This window comes from Octopus sinensis, linkage group LG16 (genome assembly GCF_006345805.1).
Source record: "Octopus sinensis linkage group LG16, ASM634580v1, whole genome shotgun sequence".
NCBI lineage: Eukaryota > Metazoa > Mollusca > Cephalopoda > Octopoda > Octopodidae > Octopus > Octopus sinensis.
In genome coordinates this window covers 2,225,842-2,240,182 of record NC_043012.1, presented here as the reverse complement: position 1 = coordinate 2,240,182, position 14,341 = coordinate 2,225,842, and the positions used below count along the sequence as shown (strand labels likewise).

Genomic DNA, 14,341 nt, shown 5'->3' with positions numbered 1-14,341 from the left:
ATATATATATATATATATATATATATTTGTAAGCCCCTTGTGGGCAGTAAAGAAATATATATGTATATTTGTAAAACATATGTATGTATGTATGTATGTATGTATGTATGTATGTATGTATGTATGTATGTATGTATGTATGTATATGTGTATGCATGTATGTGCATGTATGATCAATAGCTACGTGTAACTTTGTTGATAATTGCTGTAATACGTATCTGCTCTGTAAGGAGTATATGTCATTGTTTCGTCAGATTTATTCATTATTTATAGCCTTTTCTGATGTTCCATTTTGAAAGAGATAATTCATTTATAATTATCAATATTCTCATCGTTTTCAAGAAATTATTATATGCCTTTTATTTACTTTCTTTTTTTGTTTTTGGGAAGGGAGAAGATAGGGGTGGTTCATGGAAATATTTCCTTTCACTCCCTGTCTCCGAATGTTCAATCACCATGAACAGTGGTGATCAATGCCTGTTGATTTCTATAATACATCATAATCAACGGATTCTCAGCTCCCCGGCTTGTAGCCATTTCAATTCGTTTCGCTTTAATGTCACTAATGCCCTTGAGAAAGGCATGAACATTATGAAATCTCATAACATCGTCTTTCCCTCCACTATAAAAACACCGAATCTCTGGTGTCTGTAAGAAATCACCAGACCATAAAAGTTGATGCTAGAAATAATAATTATCATCACCTCCACCACAACCACCACCACCACCACCACCACCACCACCATCATTATCACCACTGTCACTTTTATTATCATCTTCCTCATCACTGCCACCACCATCACCACCATCATCATCACCATTATCATCATCATAAATCATCATCATCATCATCATCATCACCATTTATATCATTATTATAATTATTATATAATCGTCATTATTTCACCTAGTTGCTTGCTGTCGTGTGGAAGAGGTTAAGCTGTCGGAGATCCGTGTGTTTCCGCAATTCAGTTTTATTACCCCTTCTGGGGGGAAAACAGCCCTTTTGATTCCTGTCATATTAACGTCTCTGACGCCCTTGGGGGTGAAAATAAGCCATGATCGTCACAATTTTCTGCAGACCATGTCCCCTCTCCCCTAAAAAAAAGAAGAAAAAAATCTTTACCCTTCACAGTTACGAAAAGAAAACTGATATTTTGTCGAAATGCTGTGTTGGTATTCGAATTAGTGGATGGAAGAAGCCAAAGATAAACCGACTAACGTCTGTGTAGTTGTGAGATTTACGCAATTTAAGGCGGTTGAATGATCTTTTGTTATTTATTTATTCATATACCGTTTGATATGGACTTCAGATGGGTTCTTAGAACAATAAATATATTTACTCAATTTAAAACAAAATTCAAAGAAAGGCAATAATAAAAATGTTTATTCAAGCTTCTTCCAATATACATGTATATATGTGTGTGTGTATTTATATAAGGGAAGGGGGGAGATTAAGTGATTAAATGAATGCAACACGTTAATATTCGGGGAGGGGTTTTCTGTTCTTTAATAATAATAATACACGGTGAAATACCCCTGCAGCCTTTGAGCACGTGAGTGTATAATGTATAGGTGTGTATAATGTGTATGTTAGTGTGTATATACACACACAAACGGACAGCAAACACTCACTCATACACATTATATATATGTGTGTTATATACATGGATATATATATATATATATATATATGTATATATATATATATATATAGAGAGAGAGAGAGAGATTGTGTGTGTGTGTGTGTATGCTTGATTAATATATTTTGTGTACAAAAGTATGTGCCTGTGTGTAGCGGAAAAGACCAGAAAATGCTACTGTATGCTGCGTATGTTCCTATATTAACTCATTTCCTTCTATTTCTTCGATAAATATGTCTGTCTCTTAACACCGATTTAATATGCATATGTGTAACAATATCGTGCAATTTTTGGGAAAGGCAGTATTTCACCTCTACTAATTATTAATTGTTATTAACATAACATAAAACTGCTTGATTCATTCTTCGTTTCTTATCGAGCAAGTTTTAGGGTTTCCGCCTCCTCCGTCATCACACACAAACGTCTTTGCGCTCTCTCTCTCTCTCTCTCTTTGTATGTCTGCTTTCTGTCTTTATTTTCTCGTTCTCTCTGTATTCCTGATTTCTCTCTTTCTATGTCTCTACGCTCTCTCTCTTTCTCTCTTTCGATTTCCGTTCTCCCTCTTTTTCTTCTTTATTTTCTCCCTCCATCCCTCTCTCTCGCTCTCTCCCTTTTGTGTCTCTTTTCTTTCTCGTGATATTTTACAGCTCCTAACCTTAATTCCACACTTCCCGTTTCTCTTCCTTTCTTCTCCCTGCTCTGCTCCGCCACTACTAATTGCAGTATACATCACCGTCCATATACTTCGATCAGTCTGCATCAGTCATCGATTCGCGGAAAATCAGCGGTGCAGCTCGACGTAGAACTGTTTTTTTCTTCTTCTTTTCTTTCTTCTCTCTCCCTCGTAACCTCATTCATTCGGGCATAAAGCCTAACACATAGGCGTCCATGCATTCTATCTTCTCTAAATAATAGACCCATGGAGTGATTCGTTTGGGAACATGCTCGACTTCCATTCATATATACACTGAAGCATATAGACACATACATAAATGCTGTACCCTTCACACACACACACAAGCATATGCATACATACATACGCACGTACGTACATACATACATACATACATACATACATACATACACATATATATATATACGTTTGTATATGTGTATCTCTCTCTCTCTCTCTCCATATATATATGTATATATATGTTTGTGGATGTATGCATATATATATATATATATATATATATATATATATATATATATATATATATATATATATATATATATATATAGATAGAGAGAGAGAGAGAGAGAGAGAAAGAGAGAGAGAGACTGGCACAACATACATACATGAAAGAAGTATGTATGTTCTAAATTATAGGTCACAGTTTTGCACCTAAGTGACTGGAATTTCACATAGGAGCACATCTTTCTGGAAAGAAGGTCATAACGTAGGCTCGTATGGCTTTTACTTAAGCTTTCTAGAAAAAGGATTGCTTCGTTGCAGTAATTATTCTCGATCTAACCCAAGACTGCCAGCATCTTTTCAAAGTAATTTATCTAAAATAGGGGGTAGGGTTAATCATAAGATTGCGTTGAGGGGGTAGTCGTGCTGTTAATATAAACCCGGGCAAGGCCAGGTACTGCTACGAGAACTCGCGCACACACACACACGCACACGCACACACACACGCACGCACACACGCACACACACACACACACACAAACACACACACTCACGCACGCACGCGCACGCACAGACGCGTACGCACACACGCATGCATGCGCATATAATATGTTTGTTTTTTTTCCGTCTCAAGTTATATATAAGACAAAAACATTTTAAAACATTAAACTGGATTGATCCATAAACTTTTTCAAGGAATATGTTGACAATAACTTCGAAGTTTCTGCGTATTCGCCTTTGTCAGACGAACGTGTGTGTGTGTGTGTGTGTGTGTGTGTGTGTGTGTGTGTGTGTGTGTGTGTGCGTGTGTGTGTGTGCGTGTGTGTATTCGTTCTGTTTGTCTTTTACTTGTGAGAAAATCGGTGGCTTTACTTATAAGATTACAGTGTTATCCTTGTTTATGGGTCTATGAGGAAACTGGGTTGTGGAGTTCATTCCTGTCCCATTGTCATTAACAATGACACTAAAGTATTAGAAAATATTTACATTTTCTCCTTTATGGTGCCTCTACACGGTCATTCGATCTACTAGAAATAGCTGTCAAATCTCCCTCAAATCATAACTTTCCGTTTTAAGTAAAACAGGACATAATATAATGTAGTTCTTGATACACAATGCCTGATTAAAGGATGGAGTGGTGGTTATAACTGAAGTGATTTTAATTACAAGTCTACTTAATCAAGATCACCCTTCAACTTCTGCAACGAGTCAACTAGGAAATCTTATGTGGTCACTCGACCAGGTAGAAATAGCAGCTGCATCTCTCTCTTTCAAATAACATTTCATCGTCTGAGAGCGGAGAAGGACAGACATTAGATAACAGTCCTTCATACCCTAAAATAAAATGCAGGGTGGTCCGCACGGAAAGGCTTTTAAATTAGGTCTGCTCAATCAAGCTTGACCTGGACCAACTAAACATCAGCAACTACTACTACTACTACTACTACTACTGCCACTGCTGCTGCTGATGATGCGTATCTTAGTATAGCAGAATCTGCGACTCGATTTCAAATTCCACTAGGAAATATTTCACTTACGTCACAAAGGCCTTTATGAAAACCATGACAACCACAACATCCTATTCATTCTTCTAACTATTGACGAGGAGCATCGTGTTGATGTAATTTCCTTATCCACTGAACCGAACCCCTGTGATGCAGTTTAGATTCCTGATTGGCATGATATCGTTTCCCTTTCGTTTCTTGTGCCTGACTTATATCTACATAGATTACAAGGCCACAAGCAAAAAGGTTGCTGCTACTCAACCGTTTAATCCCTCAAAAGTAGCAAATCTCTCTCAAATGCATCATGCTGTCCGAAAAAAAAACGGAAGGTGACATGAGACAATGTAGTTATAGATATACTGAAAAACAAGATGATCACGGTTGAAATGACTTTGATTATAGGTCTGCTATGAAGGAACTTCCAGACTTCATAAGCGAATGTGAGGGTCCTCAATACTATTGCTTAACCTGTTAGAAATAGCAAATAAATTGTCCTGAAATAGTTCACTACCATTTTTAAGTAGAGAAAATTTGGTCACTGTTGGAACACTTTTGATCATACAGCTGCCCAGTCAAGGCTGACTCGGGGCTAAACAATAAGAGCAGCAGCACACCAACTTCATGTTGGAAATAAATGTTAACCAAAAAAAATATAGGCACAAGTTGTGTGGTAGTAAGAAGATTGCTTCCCTACCACATGGTTCCAGGTTCAGTCCCACTGTGTGGCACCTTGAGCAGACTGTCTTTTATTATAACCTTGAGCTGACCAAAGCCTTGTGAATGGATTTGGTAGACAGAAACTGAAAGAAGTCCATCATGTATATACGTGTGTGTGTGTGTGTTTCTCCCCCACTACTGCTTGACAACTAGTGTTGGTGTGTTTACATCCATGTAACTTAGAAATTCAGCAAGAAGACCAATAGAATAAGTACAAGGCTTAAAAAAAGTACTGGAGTCAATTCATTTCACTAAAAACTCTTCAAGGCAGTGCCCCAGCATAGCCACAGTCTAATAACTGAAACAAGTAAAAGATAAACGATAACTATTAATTATTAACGATGGAAGTAGTATTAATACCAGAACATAATCTTTAAACCCAATTTAACATGTTCTAACAAGTCAGCCATGGATATAAAGATTACCTTCTGTTAACCAAATATTTTGGCATGTTGTCAAATATTGGGTGTTTGGAATCACTTATGTCACATTCCAAGGGGTACAAAAAAATACATTTTGAATAAAAGGTATCAAGCATTTCTTCTAAACGCTGTGCAATAATAGAAACCATTAAAATGCAGAAAGGAAGAGTAACCATTGTGCTTGGAGTTCACCACCTTACCTGCTTTCACTGAGGCTACCAGCAGAACCTTTCAGCATGCATGAGATATATTGGACTGTGGAAAGAGTGCAGTATCACAGACTGTTACACTGTGTCCCATATATTACACCACTGCATGTTGGAGTGTACAGCAGAGTCGTCAGCAAGGTGGAAACATACTACGACTGTGGAGATGCATCTGTGAGGTTCCTTGCCATTCAAATAATTACCTATATGACATTTGGCTGCTCAGTCAAGGTTGGTCTGGGGGCTACACAGCAACAGAGCTGATTTGAGGATATGCAAAAGAGAGTTATGATGATGATGATGACAATGACGATGACAATAATAGTAATAATAATAATAATAATGAAATTATTGTGTTCAGGTGCACTGCAACTCATCAAAGGTACATGTACAGTACATAGAATTATGTACAAAAGTCAGGAAAGTGAACAGTGTATGAGTCATGATATACACGTGTGCATGTGTATGGTGGGGGGATGTCAGGTGTAGTGTTGGCGAATTTCAGGAAGCATGGAGGTTTTAAAGGATGCAGCTAACAACTGATGCAGGTAGTTTGTTCCATACTTCAGCAACTCTGAGGGTGAAAAAATGTTTCTGAGAGTCATGGGAGCTCTGCTGTTTTCTGACTTTGTAGGCATGCCCACATGTGTTAGACACATGGAGCTCAAAAAGGTGCTCAAGGTGGTTGTTGGCACGATGGTTATTAATTTTGTGGGTGTTTACCAAGTCAGTTGCCAGACATCGGAGTTTCAATGTATCTATGCCCAGGGAAGCAAGGCATTCAGAGTATGGTAGATGCTTGATGGCAGGTATTCACTTGGTTGCATGTCTCTGAACAGTTTCCAGGAGGTCAATGTTCTGAATAAGATATGGGTTCCAGACCGGTGATGCAAATTCCAAGTGTGGCCACACCATATACAGCCTTAAATAGATAGCTGGAGAGCGGCTGACAAAGGTCTTGCTGAGTGATGCCAAGACACCCTCGGTCTTCTTGACAATTTTAGAGATGTGCTTTGTCCAGCTGCTGACAGGAAGCAAGTTATGTGAGATGGCTCAACCAAAGATGAAGTGTTGTTAGTACACAACATTTCTCAAGCCTCAAAACAACAACCACCAATACTACTACCACCTTCATTACTTGTGCAAAAGTAGTCAAATATATTAAACAAATTAATCAAAAGCCTCTGTGTGGTCACTTGATCTGCTAGAAACAGCAGCCAAATTAGTCTCAAATCACATCCTACACTAGTTCTCAGTCTCTTTGACTTTGCAATGTTTAGAGACAAAATGTTTAAAAAATTGTTTTAAGGTTAAAAATTAGAAACAAAAATGTGTAGGAGACTATTGTTTATCTTGTGTATTATAACAAAATTATGAATAACATAAAAACTTTATTATGGATTGCCTAAAACATTAAATAATATTTTTTTTAAATCCATAGGCCACTTGGATTACCCCCCCCTTTCAGCAAATCTCTGACCAATGACATTCCAGTTGTGAACATTGTTTTAATTTATGCTTCCAAGTCCACATAGTCCAATACCGTTTGGAATATGTCAGACTGTGAGTTAGATCTGTAGTAATTTTATCCACTTGATCCAAAAAATTATTTTCTGTTTGGTGTTTACAATGAAAGAGCTTCTACATGGTTGTCTGATCTGCAAGAAGTAGTAGTTAAATTTCTCTCAAATCATATACTACCATTTAAAAGACAGACATTGGATAATCTAGTTCTTGATGTACCATGTCTAAAAAAAAAAAAAAAGACAGGATGGTCATAGCTGTATTGTTTTTGATCAGAGGTTTACTTGATTGGAGCTTACCTGGAACTAAGTGTCAGGTCTGTTAGTTTATTTTGTTGATAAAACAGTAATGAATGGAAGATAGACAGTGATTTTGGAGCTACCCTTTATAAAGAGTGTCACAACTGAAATTTGAACTTCCAAACGTTGATGTCTATAGGAAATATTTGGTAGGCTAGAACATCTGGGAGGACATGATTCAAGAGAAACGAGAAGGGTTTGTTTTGGTGTTTGCTCAACTCCAAGTTCAGCCTTGACCGAGCAATTCAAAGGTTTTCCTACCACCGCCATCCTTTCCTTCTCCGACCCATTGCACACCTAGGATTACATTGTCCAGTGTCTCCCTACCACCCCTACTGCCTTCTTCAACACAGTAAGATGTAATTTGAGGTAGATTTGGCTGCTGTTTGTTGCAAGCCGAACAACTATATAGAGGCTCTTTTATTGGCTTTTTTTGTAAAAGTATTTCTTGTTTAACTGGAAAGATGACAAGACGTGAGGAGAGACAGGAATGTCGAGTAATAAAAAAAAGTGGTAGTTTGCACTTTACTTGTTGAAAATTACAGACTCCATTGTAGTATAACCGAAATGGACAGAAGAATCAACATCTGTGAGTCAACCTGTTGTTGTTGCTGTTAGCTCCTGGCTAGCCCTGATCCACCAAACTTAACACCAAAAGTGTTCCTGCCAAGAACATTCATTTGTCTTTATTCATGCAAAGTGTATCTATAGACACAGGCATGGCTGTGTGGTAAGAAGCTTGCTTCCCAATCATGTAGCTTTGGGTTCAGTCTCAGTGCATGGCACCTTGGACAAGTGTCTTCTACTATAGCCTTGGGTTGACCAAACCCTTGTGAGTGAATTTGGTAGACAGAAACTGACAAAAGCACATTGAATGTATATATATATATATATATATATATAATTCTTTTATTCTTTTACTTGTTTCAGTCATTTGACTGTGGCTATGCTGGAGCACCGTCTTTAGTCAAACAATTTGACCCCAGGACTTACTCTTTGTAAGCCTAGTACTTATTCTATTGGTCCCTTTTGCTGAACCACTAAGTTATAGGGATGTAAACACACCAACATCGGTTGTCAAGCAATGGTGGGAAGACAAATACAGACACATAAATACACGCGCACACACACACACACACGTGTGTGTGTTTCTGTCTACTAAATCCACTTACGAGGTTTTGGTTGGCCTGAGGTTATAGTAGAAGACACTCACCCAAGGTGCCACGCAGTGAGACTGAATCCAGTATTGGTGTGTTTACATCCCCTTAACTTGGCAGTTTGGCAAAAGTGACCGATAGAATAAATACTAGGCTTAAGAAATAAGTTCTGGGGTCATAAAAGCTTTCAAGGCAGTGCTCCAGCATGGCCACAGTCAAATGACTGAAACAAGAAAGAGAACTATAACAAAATTATCTTATGTGTCCTTCATTCTTTTATCTTTTAAACAGCATTGCATGATTTGTAGAGTAGCAGTTGGTATTTCTAGGTTGCCAAGTGACCTTGTAGGGGATTCATCATTATTAGCTCAGGTGTTTGTAGTGTGTTGTGGAAAGCTTTGCCAGTTAGATGACATCAAATGCAAGCCTAAAAGCCTGCTATGGATCTCATCTACAATGTGTGTGTGTGTTTGTTTGTATCAGAAGCACCATCCCAGATATGTAAGCCATTACTCTAGAGTATGTACATGAAACTACATAAGATGGCTTCTTGGTTGGTTCAAAAGCCATTGGTGCAGAAGCTGGATGCTTTTAAGGTTATTCCACTTGATTTGAATGAAATGGTGCTGTGATTAGTATATTTTTCACAGTAATAGCAGCTTCTGAAATTAAGAGAACATGTGCCAAACTTTTGGAAGTGTGGTAAGGCGGCGAGCTGGCAGAAACGTTAGCACGTCGGGCGAAATGCATAGCCGTATTTCGTCTGTCGTTACGTTGTGGGTTCAAATTCCGCCAAGGTCGACTTTGCCTTTCATCCTTTCGGGGTTGATAAATTAAGTACCAGTTACACACTGGGTCGATGTAATCGACTTTATACCTATGTCTGTCCTTGTTTGTCCTCTCTATGTTTAGCCCCTTGTGGGTAATAAAGAAATAGGTAAGTCTGCATATTTAAAAATTTGCTACTCTGCTTCCTGAAATGTATTTTCAGTTTCTCAAGGTTTTTTTTTTTTTTTTTTTTTTTTTTATCTGAGACTAAATTGGGAAATTCACCAATCTCTTTCTTTCCTAAAACGATGGTTTAGATGGGTTGGGGGTGACGAATTCTCCTTAGAAATATAGAAATATTATCGTTTGGTTATATATATATCACACCTTGTTGTGATGCTGTGTCACAGAAAAAATCTGATGAAATTGGAATACCTTTATATTATTTCACTGTGTGGTTGTAGCAGAGAGGAGTACGTAAGCAGATTAAAGGTGAATTAGTTCAATTCCAATTTTCGTAAACCTGCTTCCGATCATATTTTAAACATCAATAGTACAGTAAATATCTGTCTTTCAACATTATCATTCTCATGTTTCTCTCTCTCTCTCTCTCTCTCTGTATCTATCTATCTTCCCCCTCCCCCCTTGTGTCATTTGTTTTCTATTCTCATCACTTTTCTACTTTCATCCATTTTCTTCCGTTATTTTTTTCTGTTTTCTTTTTCTTCTCATCCTTTTCTGTCTATCGCTTTTCCTGTCATCTTTGTCATCGTCTTGTTTGTTTTATTGTAGTTGTTGTCATTTTTATTGATGTTGCTGTTGTTCTTCTTCTCTAGTTTCACCTGAATAGAAACAAATTACAATATATCTGTTACTGTTATCATAAGTCATCATCATCATCATCATCATCACTATCATCATCATCACCACCATCATCGTCGTCGTCATTGGCATCATCATCATCATCATCATCATCACCATCATCACCATCATCACCATCATTGTTGTTGCTATTGTTATTCTTAGTCCCAAGCCAAGTCTGCCATTCACTTCTGATTTCATGTAAAATATTCAGCTGCACACTTGTCTCAAACATTCCCTGAGGAAAAAACATGAGTGCCACAGCTTCCGTTTATTTTTCTACTAGAAAATGTCAAGTTTCAGGCTTAAGGAAGAAATTCTTATTAATCGAAGTATTTTCTCCCTTTTTTTAATCTTTTAGTCTGGAGGGGAGGCTGTGCCTGTCACCTCTTTACAAGATGTCCAAAGAATGATGGGGAGGAGGGAAAGGAGGAAGGTATCCTCAAACCAGAAGTCTGGCTCAAATAGATCCAACAGTGTGGATGGATCCAACAAACAGCACCCAAGGTGTTGGGCAGCAGTGTTAAAACCCAGGCCACAGATTAAGTCTACTACCCAAAATCTGAGTATGTGAGGGATGGAGAAGGACCTTCACATTTGAGGACCGAATTGGAGATTATTATCAGTTAATTTGGTACGCAGGAGTGGCTGTGTGGTAAGTAGCTTGCTAACCAACCACATGGTTCTGGGTTCAGTCCCACTGCGTGGCATCTTGGGCAAGTGTCTTCTGCTATAGCCCCGGGCCGACCAATGCCTTGTGAGTGGATTTGGTAGACGGAAACTGAAAGAAGCCTGTCGTATATATATATGTGTATATATATGTATGTGTGTGTTTGTGTGTCTGTGTTTGTCCCCCTAGCATTGCTTGACAACCGATGCTGGTGTGTTTACGTCCCCGTCACTTAGCGGTTTGGCAAAAGAGACCGATAGAATAAGTACTGGGCTTACAAAGAATAAGTCCCGGGGTCGATTTGCTCGACTAAAAGGTGGTGCTCCAGCATGGCCGCAGTCAAATGACTGAAACAAGTAAAAGAGTAAAAAGAGTAAAGAGAGTTACACTCTGGGTTCAAACCCTGCCATGACTAATTTTGACTTTACACATTTACACGCTCTGGGAGAAGGTGACAGTGCCCAAGCATAGTACCAGCTCCAGTGGTTGAAACAAATAAAAGAAGCAAAAAATTCAAATCAGTTATTACTATATCTCCCATCTTTACAAAGAAAAGTCTTGTGACTAGAAAACAGGGCTGTGGAGTCGAAGCAAGCGACTTCGGCAAAAGAGATCGATAGAATAAGTACTAAGCTTCCAAAGAATGAGTCCTGGGGTCGATTTGCTCGACTGAAAAAGGCTGTGCTCCAGCATGGCCACAGTCAAATGACTGAAACAAGTAAAAGAGTAAAGAGTAAAGAGTTCACATATAGGAGTGTCTTTACTGGTGCAGGAGTAGCAGTTTGGTAAGTAGCTTGCTTACCAACCACATGGTCTCAGGTTCAGTCCCACTATGTGACAACTTGGGCAAGTGTCTTCTACTATAGACTCGGGCTGACCAAAGCCTTATGAGTGGATTTGGTAGATGGAAACTGAGAGAAGCCCGTCGTATATATATGTATACATTTGTGTGTCTGTGTTTATCCCCGCACCATTGCTTGACAACTGATGCTGGTGCGTTTACATCCCCATAACTTAGCAGTTTGGCAGAAGAGAACTGATACAATAAGTACTAGGCTTACAAAGAATAAGTCCTGGGGTTGATTTGTTCGACTAAAGGCGGTGCTCCAGCAGGGCTTCAATCAAATGATTGAAACGAATTAAAGAATATGCATACATACATACATACATACATACATACATACATACATACATACATACATACATACATACAGATAGATGGATAGATAGATATATAGATATATAAGTATATGTATGCATGTTTTTATATATATATATATATATATATATATATATATATCAGCTTGAATATGCAATGTTACAATGTCTAGTTGTGTTGTCTGTAGTATCCCATGTCCGCATGACAATGTAAATGCTATCCGAATATCTGATCTTGTTTCTTTGCCAATATTGATCAGTGTTCCAATTATAATATAGACCTATATACGTGTGAGTGTATATGCATACATATATACATACATACATATATATATATACACATATATATGTATATATATATGTATATATATATATATATATATATATATATACACATATATATATACATACATATATACACACACATGCACATATACACATGTATGTATGTATATATATATTTATTAATACAGTGTCTTGTATAATGTTGTATTCTGTATCTCCTCTTACCAGGACAGTGGAGAGAATATTATTCTAATATCTGTTCTTGTTTCTTTGCCAACTTTGCTCAATGATCCCATTGTAATGGGAGCAATCATTGTTAGCATTTACTATATCCATTTTATTTACAGTTCTTTTAACTTGTATGCCCTCTTGGGTGTTTTAGAATCTATACACCTCTTCCCCCCCCCATATATATGCACATACATATGCATGTGCGTTTATGTATACAGACATAGATATGCATATATACATATATATATATGTGCATGTGTATGTGTGTGTGTGTGTATATATATATATATACACACACTCACATGCACATCTGTATATATATATATATATATATAATACAGTGTACATTTAAACACATTAAGAGGTATCCGTCATAGGACTCCCTTACGCTAGAAAGAACAGCTAAAGTCCAACCCACTAATTAGGAATAAAATCTTGAAGGGAATGAAAAATAAAAACATTTACCATCTATTTTTATGTTTCGTTCCCTTTGAGATTTTATCCCTAATTAGTGGTTTGGACTTCAGCTGTTCCTTCTAGCATAAGGGAGTCCTATGATGGATACCTCTTAATGTGTTTAAATGTACACTGTATTAGTCTATTGACTAATTTTTCTATACGCTAGGCCACTGGTAGTAAAAATTTCTAAAATCTTTTTTCATCCTGATATATATATATATATATATATATATATATATATATATATATATATATATATATATATATATATATATATATATAGGATAAAATTTTTCGAAAAAACTTTTATTAATGGCCAGCATATTAAAAAATACCTTTAAAGGTTAAATTTATAAACAGGGGCAAAAGAAAAAATTTCTAATGCCAAATATGCCAAAAATAGACAAATTGTTAATAACCATATAATTTATCACTTTAAACATGCATCTTGAAGCAAGCCGGCAGAAATTTCTAAAAAATTCCGTTACTATTGTATCGGTCCCAATTTCAGAGTTAATTCATAAGAATTTTCTCCTCATCAGCAATAAATATGTAAGACATAAATGAAATACTTACTCATACCCATGGAAGAAGCAAGCACCAAGTCATGAGTAGACCTAAGTACCCCAAATATATCCAAAATAGAAAATCTCCAGCACATCTCGAGACACGTGTGATTCGAACTGAAAACTCTCACAGAGTGGGAGATTCTGGAAGTGAACACTATTAAATTTACATCTAATATAGGATATGTACCACTTGTCTGATGAAATGATCACAGAGCCATGTCAAATAAAATGCTTTGCTCAAGAACACAGCGTAATGTCCGGTCTTGGAATTGAACCCACAATCTCACAACCATGAGTGCAACACCCTAACCACTAAGTCATGCACTTTCACTAATTGATGTGTACAGTATTATATATCCATTATGACCGATCTTACCAATCAGTTTTGCACTAGGGCTTCAATGGAGTGTTAGGTAACAGTCCGATTATGTAACTCTGTGCTCTTCAGAGATGGCAGTTATGGAATGAAATATGGCAAACACACACACACACACACACACACACACACATATATATATATATATATATATATACATGTAATATTTGCAAGTGAGATGTGGGCTACTATGAAGAGGCTACAACATTGATTGGCTACAATGTGAAGGGTCATGGAAAGGTCCATGCTAGGAATATCATTAACAGAACATGTTCAAAATGAGATAATTCAAGAATAGAGTGGCGTGAATGATGTGATTACAGAGTACTGAAAGCACCAAATTCCACTGGTCCAGA

At 37.2% G+C, this 14,341-nt stretch overlaps 1 protein-coding gene across 1 annotated transcript in view; it reads left to right on the top strand.

Annotated features, from left to right (window-relative positions):
* Positions 1-14,341, top strand: part of LOC115220491 (CUE domain-containing protein 2-B) — a 111,756-nt gene that overhangs the window by 824 nt on the left and 96,591 nt on the right. The window lies entirely within an intron of this gene.